The sequence below is a fragment of the Falco cherrug genome, chromosome 8 (genome assembly GCF_023634085.1).
Source record: "Falco cherrug isolate bFalChe1 chromosome 8, bFalChe1.pri, whole genome shotgun sequence".
NCBI lineage: Eukaryota > Metazoa > Chordata > Aves > Falconiformes > Falconidae > Falco > Falco cherrug.
In genome coordinates, this window is record NC_073704.1 from 40,563,775 (window position 1) to 40,574,779 (window position 11,005).

An 11,005-nucleotide genomic window follows, 5' to 3' on the forward strand; every position below is an offset into this window, starting at 1 on the left:
CTTGGCTCTTTCCCAAGCTTCTTTTCTCTTTGATTATATCCCCGTGGGGTGCTTAGGAAGCTTAAGTACTATACAGGATTTTAAAGCAAAAGAAGGGAGTGCAAGAGGTTCAGCAACAAAAATTCACAATTAGCTTTGCAGAAAAAGAAGCTGGACTTCAGGTCAAGCCTACATTTCATGGTATTTTAACTTGCTAGTGCTGGCTAGACCAGGCAAACCTTAGCTGTGGCAAAAATCCACTCATCCATTGCTTAAGGAATTCTTACTGTTTTGCTTCCTTTATACCAGTATTTGTTAATATCTAGCTTCATGGAAAAGTTATTAAAAGGTTGGTTTAATCATATAAACAACTGACTGTACTACCTACAGTTCGGTGTGATTAGCATTCGCAGCTGGAAAATTCAGCAAATTACTGAAGGCACACCCAGGTGCTAGGACCTCAGGCTCCATTTCCTAAGAGGGTTTCAACATTTTGCTGAACCACAGAGATTTAACTGTGGTGGTACGGGACTGCTAAAATGAACATCTATTTTAGGGTGAAATCCACAGCCCGGCATTACAGTCCTTAGCTCCCTTGCCATCCTAAGGACGAGAGAAACATTAGGGAATGGATGCCTAGGAAATGGTTTGCTGAACCTAGAGCCTCACAGGGCTCATACAGGGCTGCACTGGACTTCAAAAAACCCAAACAAAACCAGAAAAAAACCCACAAAACTGCACCATATAAAACTACTACAGAAATTCTGGTTTCCTTTTCTAAAGGAATTTAGTATCTAATACCAGTTTAGCAAAAAATTAACAGCGGCCATTACTGCTGATGAACTATAGAGCATTTTATTTTTTTTTTAAAAAAGTATAAGGAATAGAAGAAAGAACATATTTTTAATCCTGGTCTCATCTGCATGGAAGATGCATTTTACCTTCTAAACATTCTGCGCTGTTCATTTAGCCGGCCTATGGCATAGATATCCAACCGAATTAGTATAGCCAATGAATGAAAAATACCTTAGTTTCACACTGGGAACTATAGGCTACCTGATACACTGCAACGAGGAAATGCTCAAAAAGTGTTTCCTCCCATCGCTTCCACATGTGCTACTTCCACCATACATTCTCAAAAGTAGCAACGCCACAGCTATATGAGAGAAGGATTTACAAATGCAAAACCAGAGGATTTACAAGTCAGGTGTGAAAAAGACATCATATTTATGTATGTTGAATTCAAATTCACTGCATATAAAATTATTAGAAAGTGGAGTAGCGTAATTTGCCATCGTATAAATTACTTGAATCTGAACCCCTATGTCTGTCCTTAAGCAGTTCACAGCATTGCAGTTATCCCAGTCAGAGAAGTGCAATAAAAGACCATTTCACAATTTATCTTTGCACATGGAAGCTTCAGCTCAGCCACACTCCCATGTACAAATCCTGTTTTGCAAAGTGTGATGGGCTTACTGAAGCCTTACAAAAAGAGAAATAAGAAATCACAAGACTCCAAGATAAGTCAGAGGTCATGGGATTATCTGTTTGATTAATAAAGGCATACATAGAAGCTATCTTCTTCCCACATTAGTAAATCCTGATTGTTTTTCAGATTTTGTACAGTATGTATCCTTTCATGCTGTCCTAAAGCAGTAATTATATTGCTGTATGTTCTGCTGGTTTACTTGCTGTAAACAGCATTGCTCGGGTTTGATCCACTTCCTTTGCAAAAAGCTGTTTTTTTCACATGCCTCAGGGCAATTCTGCTGACCATATCAAAGCTACTTCATTAACTGTAAAGGGTCAACTTCCTTGTTACTTTCATTGGCCCTCGCCCACAGAGAGATGGAAGTTTGTAGCACTAATGGTTCTTGATGGTATCAAGAACAGCCGCAGATATCTCAATGGCCTCAGTGCCAGCAGACTTCAGTGATCCCAGACATAAGCATCCCACTGGATCATACTCAGAGTCTTCCAAAATACTTAGATATCACTAAGTCTAGAAATCCCATATAGAAAATTCTTCTCTGCTATGGATATAACTGCAAAAGGAGACTCTGCTATCTTACCCCTACCTCATCCTCTCCAATAGCAGGAGGCTAAAGATCTCCTACATCCCATTTATTATTGCTTTTTTTATTATTATTTAAACACGCACATTTATGTTTAAGTTCAACACCATTTCCATATTTCATCTGCATGATATATAAGTAATCTCAAAATAAAAATAATTAAGTGCTTCCAGAACATATATCCTTTGCTTCACATATAAAATTTTTGTGTATATTTTTTCTTTAACATTTTCACTTGAAACGTTCTCTTTTACAGCTAGATTTCATCTGTATTGGGCTGTTTTTTCTCTTTTTCTCCCCTTAATTAATAAACATTTGTCTACAATAGCTGAGTGACTTCATTTTGTTATTCTTGCTTTTCTTTTAATTTGTACAGTTTGCTACTTTATTTACATTATCTTCTCAATGTTATTAATTGCATAGAATATCTACTGAAAATAATTTCTCAGGGACAGTTACCGAAAGCCTGTTCCTGTCACATATTTGCTCCAACTTCCAGTACCTATTTGTGCAAAAGACAACGTGAGAGAAGTCCTTCTTTTTCCTTTCTACTCACCTTTATTCCTAAATAATACCGCACATTATTGCATAAAAGTCCAATGACTGAGTGCTGCAGTCACAAAAATCTCATTATTCACTTGGACCCCTTGCTAGAAGAAGGAATTGCAAATTGCTTCAATTAAGCAGCAACCAAACTAAAAGCCACAGGCCTGTTTCTCATGCAGTGCTACTTCGCCGTGTTGACACAGGCCGAGTTACAGCTAAGCTGGTGCAGCCTGAAGATGTCACTTAAAGCTCTGAGCATCCGTCCAGCGAACAGCCTAATGCAGAGCGATGCTCCGCTTGAGTGCATGCTAAGTAGCGCGCTGGCGGAAGCCTGCCAGCCCTCCAGCCCCCGCCGCTCTGCCACGTGGATGCTTTTAGCTGACAACTCAGATAAAGAGAAGATGAACAGCTAAAAAAGTAGTTTAGGAAATGGTTTGCCTCTCCTGCGCTAATTACCGGCTTATGAACGAGACCTGGTAACCAACTTTATAAGCAGCTCCAGGTCAGGACAAAGGAGGACGAGTCAGCTCACAGCGGTCCCAGGACTGGAGCCAGCCATGACTACCTGAGAGGAGGGGGTAGGATAAGATGTTCAGCCTTGCTCTGGGACCACAAAGAGAGAGAAATCCTACGACAAGTTGCCAGGCTTCTCTCACACATGCCAACCGAACTGCAGCGTGAAGGCCCAGCTGATGGAACGAGCTGCCAAGCTGCTGGGTGCAGAGCCAGGGCTACGGCTTACAGTGTAGCCTGGGAAGAGCTTCAGGGATGAGATCTACAGAAGCGAAGGTTTTTGTAACGAGACCACAAGAATCGCTTGAATAGCGTATAACAGAGTTACAGGGCACACAGGTGCCATGCCAGGAGAGAGCGTTCCTCACAGCAACACGCTTCAGCACTAACCGGCCCGTGAGCAGCACATCTGGACCATTTTCTGTACCAAAATACCACATTTCAGCTGGGCCAATATATATCCTTTCCCTTCCCCCCTCAAAATTTCTGCCAAAAAGAGCCCAGGACCGGCTCTTTTCAATAGCAAATATACTTTGGATTTCCTTGGTTTCTGGAAGACCGAACAACTGCAGATAATCAATGACATTCAATAATCCCTACCACTCACCCCGAGTGAAATTCAGCTATTCCATTAAAAGTGCACATCCTTGTAAATGTTTCCGGATTGCTACTGCAATGGAGCTTTTAATAAATCGACTCCCAATAGCTGTGAATGCTAATAAAAATAATCAATTCAGCACTTAACACTTCAATCACAAGACATATTTTTAGCTTATTACTGATAGTCATGTTATAAAAACAGTAGTCCGTTATGTTCGATGCTTTTCTTGTGAAACTCATGTAACAGCGCCAGAAACAAGCAAATAGGCTAAGCATTTTCCTTTAAATACTTGTTTTGTCTCAGACTGAAATAATATCACAGAATCTCAGCTAACTTTCGCTGGGTGACTATTCAGTACTTCAGGCAGGCGACAAAGATATATATTTAGTCATTACCGAGACTCATCTTCAGCAGTGATATCCTCTGAGTTTAATTTTTTAGGGGACATTTGACTGAAACTGTTGATGTATCTTCAAATGCAGCTTGAAGTTTTACTCTATCATGTCTCACCTTTGCTATTGCTTTTTTCCAGTTTTCCTTCTTGAAAAAAAAATCAAACTGACATGAGAAAGCCCCAAGAGACCAAAGCTTCTATTGTTTTCTGGAGGTTTTTAAACTTCTTTTTCTACACAGAAATACATACATGAATATGTCATTTTAATTAGGAGAGCTTAATATTCAGGAAAGCTAAATTGCCTTGTGCAAGAAAATCACTATTGCAGCAACCATTTATACTCTCTGCAAGCCCCAGATGCATCTACATCTTGATTCCAACCATCAGCTTAATTACAAGCACGTGTCTTCTTCCCCTGAAGTCGGGGAGATATGGACAATCCACAGTTTGTCGAACTAGAGACTTCAATGCAATGTAGGGTGTTCAAGTTTCATGTAAGAATTGAAAACATACTCTGCAATACCAGCAGTGCCTAGAATCAATTCCCATTGATTTTAAATGCCTTTATACATACGTGTTTACTAATGGTCCCCATCTGACCAGCTCCACAAGGCACGCTCAGGCCACAAAGCAGAGCAAGCCATCACCTTCATTCATGAAAACCCACTCAGCGGTTCAAGAAGGAATATTTCCTCACGAAGAAGTGCCATCATCAGACCTATAATTCTGATGAAGTCCAGTTCTCCTTGCAAAGAACCTTTTGAAGAAAGGCATTTTTCAATGTTTAGCTTACACTTTCGGTTTGAACTTTCTCACTAGAAGAATGCCAAACCATGCCACTGGATTCCAACTGCACAGAAGTTCCAGGCATTATATTTCTGTCACTGACTTAATACGTTCACTTTAAACTACGAACCTGAGCCCTAACTGAAGAGTCAGCCTAAGGAACAAAAACATTACAGCGACCAAATGGCAGAGGCAGCCCTGCCTCCTGACAAAGCCTCTCAAAGCCAGTACTAATGTGCGGTGTCAGGACCTAGTGCCAACGCCGTGGGGGCCAGAACAGCCACAGCCCTCCCACTTTGTGCCTGAGGAGCACCATGGGCTCTGCGGTGCCCTGAGAAACTCATCTGCTGGCCACTTCTCACTGCTAAAGCAGCAGAGAGATGCCTTTGCAGACACCAGGGTCGAGGCCAAAAGCCAGAGATTCTTTTGAGAAAGAAGCAAGATTAATTATTACAGGGATACTGCCTTCCTCATCTCTGATATATTTTTATTGATTACTGTAACTGAACAGCTAAACACAGTTGATACCGATATTTTAAACACTAATGAATAAAACCGCAAGGGAAATAAATTTCAAGAATCTTAAACGAGAAAATATCTATCTTTTTTGATCTTAAGTTTGTTATTGAATGTGCTGAAGCAATGCTGAAGTAACTCTTAGTGCACCAGAAGGCCCAAAGATCCTGAGCGATGAAAACCTTTCCCAATTATATACATACACACATCCACATGTATAAATGTATTCCTACTCTTGCTCTGCCTTGTGGCGTCAGAAGTCTGACTCACAGCCTTTAAGTGCAGTAAGGTCAATGTTCCCACTCACTAGTATGTTTAGCCACTATCCCAGACGTTTTAATGTATCTGTTAAATTTCCATTTTATTAACCTTAGCTAAAATGCATAGTAATAACACTACATCAATTAAAGCCTCCTGGTTCCATGATTCCTAGACAAAATTTAAAAAGAAAGAAAAGAAAAGAAAAAGCAATGCATTTGCTTGTTTCCTAAGCATTATAAGATGTAACATAGAGATATATATATTAAAAAAAAGTGTTACCTAAAATGAAGGAACAAGCCATTTGAGATCATGGCAATGCTATGAAGACAATGAGAAACTCACAGAGCTGTCTGGTGCAAAGATGTCTGAGACACAAGCCCAAAGGTACAAGCCAGAGAACAACACACACCAGAAAAGCATGCCATGAATTGAAATGGCATTAATATTTCAGCTTTACCACAGTTTTATTTCAAAACAAGTTCTGAAACCTCGTTATCAGCGAGAACAATTCATTAGCATATTTAGTCAAGTTTTTGCATTTGTTGGAATATGCTGTTTTCTACAGCATTACTTTTTTCAACTATTCCTGCAAAAATCTGTTCTGCACAAGGAATGACACCTACTAAGGAGTCTGGCACTGACATATCTCACACAGCACCAAAGCTCCTGTTGCTTGAGGAATGCAGGAATTCAGGATTCAGTCTGCAGCTTGATATTTGCCGTATCTTCAACATAGCGAATGTCACATTAGGAAACAGTACATCAGATAATATCATTTATTTGTATTACAGTTGGTTACACTTGATTGTCATAATAAACTCCTGCAGCCCACACGCACAAAGCAAATGTTCATTACATTATGATCAAATCATGGAGTGATGGACATTTTCTAGGCATTAAGCTTCTGTAAAAGTCTCACTGGCCTACAGTTTATCTAATCTTCACTCCCTGCTGACTCTGAGAAAGACAGGCTGCTATACAGCAGGGTGATTTGCACAAGCCTGTTATTGATCAGCAGAAATGATCTGTGTAGTTTATCTCTGCTGATTTGATTTTTACTGTTCCCCATCCTCGCATAATGAGGACCTCCAGGCTAAATCTGGTAGATTTTTATCCACTGAAGTCATCACCATGTCCTAATTCCAAATACTTTTTTTGTTAGTGGGAGTTTAAAGGCACAGCCCAGCACGGGGATGCTCTGCCCCACCATCGCCCCCAGCACAACGGCTGGGTCAGGCAGATGGCCCCGCTCCCATCCCTCCGTTTGCAGAAAGACGACGCTGCTAGAGGATCTACCCCTGCTAAAACCCCTTTTATGTGCACTAAAGAAAACCTTTCACAGAGGGTGAAAAGTCAGGAAAATGCTGCACATTTCCTTTGCCATCTGCCTTGCCTTGGGCTGACTGCAGTCTTGGCCTCAGATTTAAAAATACCAATAGAGGAGAGTCTCAGCTGGTGATGGGGGGAAACACCCCACTTGACAAGAAAGTCTGGGGATTTATTTCTTCTCTGCTTCATTTTTTTCTCTATCACCTTTTGCAATTGCTTGTCTGGCTAAAATAGAATTTGGACCTGGAAACTGTTTATCAGAAGGTACTAGGATTTCACTAAATTTGTACTGTCAAATTACAATGATTATCCTTTGGGCATAAAATTTACCACACAGAATAGTGAAAAATCACTCTCCTCCCGAGTCTTTTATTTCCAGAAGAGCATATATGAAAGAAAAAAAGGGAAAAAGTCGAGAAAAGAAGGCAAAAGTTTGTTATGGACAAAATTCTGTCTTGCATATAGGCCTTGAAATGTTGCCCTTTTCAATATAACTAGCAGTGTAATATCTGTAACATCTGGAATTATTTATTTATGCATAATAATTTTTACTGTTGCTATTTAAAGAACCTCTCTGTAAAATCAGGAAATGGTATACATATGCACAGGTCCCCTAAAACAATAAGAAAATAACTTTTTAAGTTCAAAGGGAACCTTTACCGCTGATTTTCCAATCCTAGAAGTAGGCTACATTTCTGTTTCACCCAGTTCCTTTGCCAACAGTCAATATTCTATTTTCTGTAAACTGTCCAGTAATTCTAGTGTAGTGTCATAACTGATTTCTAAACCGCAAAAGACACTGCAGGGAAAAATTTATTTTACTCAGAATTATCGTGTAAGCAAGTATAAAAAAAATCAACAATTATGTATTACTTTCATATAAAGAAGCTACTTCAAGAATAATCATGAAAAATCAGAAACTCTATGGGTAATGTTAACTCTAGGTACCTCTTTCAGCTCTGAAAGAAACTATATGAACCATTTAAATGCATATGGCTTGCTGGCTAAGTACTAAAGGAAGAATATAAAAGACTGAAAAAGAAATTTCCTCAAGTAAATACAAAAATAAATTCTCTCACTACGATGAGAAAACTTGGCTGATTTTTAAACTTGGTTTAATCAAAGGAGGCCCTAATCCACCCTGTTCGAGTCACATCTCTAACCAAGGGTGCACCTTCAAGGAGTTTCAAACCTCTCTGTTAAACAAGGTCTCTGCCAAAGTGTTGGCAAAACTAGAAACCCTTTAAAAAACCCCTTTGTCGTGCTCAGGGTCCAGCCCTCCACCACCACCACCACCACCCGGGAATAAACAGTCCATCAGATATGCTCACAAGTATGGTGGAGATTACAAGACCATCCAAATATCAAGTGTTTGCTCAAACTGCAAAATACAACTTTCAAATTACAGTGAAAGCTGAGAGGGACACTTCTTCATACTCTTAAGGTCAAACTACCTCTCCCTCTCACACGCTGAATTTAATCATGATTTCAAAACAATATATGGAGACTCTCAAGCTACAAGTATTTCTTTTCTTGAAATCATTGGGAAAAAACATTCTAATTTAACAGGCAACACAGTCTCTCTGTTCCACTTCAAGATCAGCAGCAACAATAACTCACACCCTGTGTAACACAAAACAATTCACGACCTTCAGAGAGATGCAATAAAACCAGAGTCAATAAAAAAACCTGTACCCCCCCTCCTTTCCTCACACAGGCTAACATATGTTATCACAAACCCACTAATTCTGAGTGTCAGTAAGCCCTTTGCTTTTAAATAGATGCCTCATGACTTCCACAAAGAGGGAGCCAGGGAAGTGAAGCACCAAGAGCCAGCAAACACGCTCTTGTGTGGACACTGGAGCTCCTGTTGCTGCCTCAGGACATGCCACAGATTTGTGTTTCTGGATCCTGCAGGCTGCTGCTCCAGATGATGCACAGCCAAACACCAAAACCCTAACTTGAAGGGTTATTAAAAAAAATAAAGTAAAATTTAAAAAATTCTACATCTGATACCATTATACACCTGAACCAAAGTACAAATTAAAAAAAAATACAAAACTTTTTTTTGTAATTTAACAAGTGAATCAGAAACAGTCAGACTCAGCACTCTAATTTCCTCATTTCCTATAATTAACTGAGCTTTCAACACCTCTTCTAATTTACTGATGATTATCTTTTTATTCACCAATCTAGATTAGAACATAACTGACATTCTTTGCTACCCACTGGTTGTGATGTTCTCATCTTTCTGCCTCTAAAGATAAGAAGTAGTTGTTCTCTGGTGGATTTATTTTCTTTCCTTTCTGCAGACTGCCCTAACATTGCAGACATGTTACGGAGAACCAGAAACCCTTCGAAACCGTTCAGGGTTGCCTTTCTCTTATCACCGCACACTACTTTTTTCAAGAATCAGCTCCTTGTGTGTTTTAATCTAAATTATATTTCATCTTGCAAAGGGGTGTCTATTTATCAACCTGTTTGCTCCTCTCTCCTGCACAGTACATGGAGCAAATTTTTCATGCTTTGATACAGCAACATACACATGCTCAAAAAAAAAAAAAAAAAAAAAATGGTACCAGAAACAGGGATTTTCCAGATAATTTCTACAGCTCTTGATGATGAAAATGTATCTTAAGAATGCAAGAAGGAATAAGAGCATAAAAAATTTGCATTAGAAATAGAAAACCAAATATTTCTTAGTATTATTCATAGGTTTTGCCTTGTTTTTAAAATGTAACAGATACCTGATTTTCTTTTCTCTGCTTTCTAATAATGCACAAACACTTCTTTATTACGATTTTTTAAAGTGACAGTATCTGGGTGACTACTACACAGCAACCCACCAAACTGCGCGCTGGTTTTCTCTAACCACCTAGTCAGTATTTCTGCAGACATGATCTAACATGCAAGTATCAACTCTTTGAATCGTTTTTAATCTAACAGTATAATCAATTGTAAACCAAGAAAATCTTGTCTCACAAGATCCTCTCCCAGCCTACTCCAACACTGATCGGTCCCACCTCTGCTTTTCTAGCTTTCCTTTGCTATTTTCATGCTGCTGTTCTTTCAGGATGGCTTACAAGTGTTGTTCCTCCAAACATTTTTTAGGCAAGAGAAACCATCTGAGAATACTGGATGATATCCACAGTCTTCTGTATTACAGAAGATCTTCACATGGAACAAATTCTGAAGAACTACAAACTGCTTCAATAAGAAATTCCTGAGAAGCAATAAGCAGAGAGTTTTCCAGGTTTCTGAAATAATCTTCCAAGCAACCATAATCCACTTTGTCAAAAACATAGGATGAACGTAAGAACACATTCTCAGAGGACAAATACACAAGGCTTTCGACAAGTATTAGATTTATACTCTGTGCCTACAGAACAAGTATCATATGGACTTTTGCAGCATGAACCTCCCCAAACTCCTTGTTTCACCCAGGAAATATGTATCTGCAAATGTGATCACAGCTCTATCTCTAATCTGATCTCCATGCACTTACCTCACCTCTTATGAATCAGATCACTTACTGTTATTTCTCACCTAATTTAACCTATTCTGGTCTATACTCTCTAATTACTGTGTTATTGTAACACACGTTCCCAGAAAAAATTATCATGCTTTGTAAGAATTACTGATAATCAGGGTAAGTGGGTCCATGGACCCCTTCTCTTCCCTTTCTACAGCACTGGTCTAGTTGATCTGCCCGCACACAGAAATTGATCTACAGTTGCTATATTAATGACTCATAGATCTATTTATTTCATAGCTCACTGATCTCAGAATTCAGTTCAGCCTGTCTGTCCTCAGTCTCCCAGTGAGCGGCTGGGAACCAAACCTCAGGTGCTTCACATAAGCAACTAACATTCCACATTGCTCTGCACTCCCCAGCCTTCACCGCCACAGACAATACCAACAGTTTTAGTGAGTGTCATCATTAACATTCATCTTTTTTAAAGTCTTCACACCCAAGCAGTGTCTGAGCAGCTATTTCTGCATAAA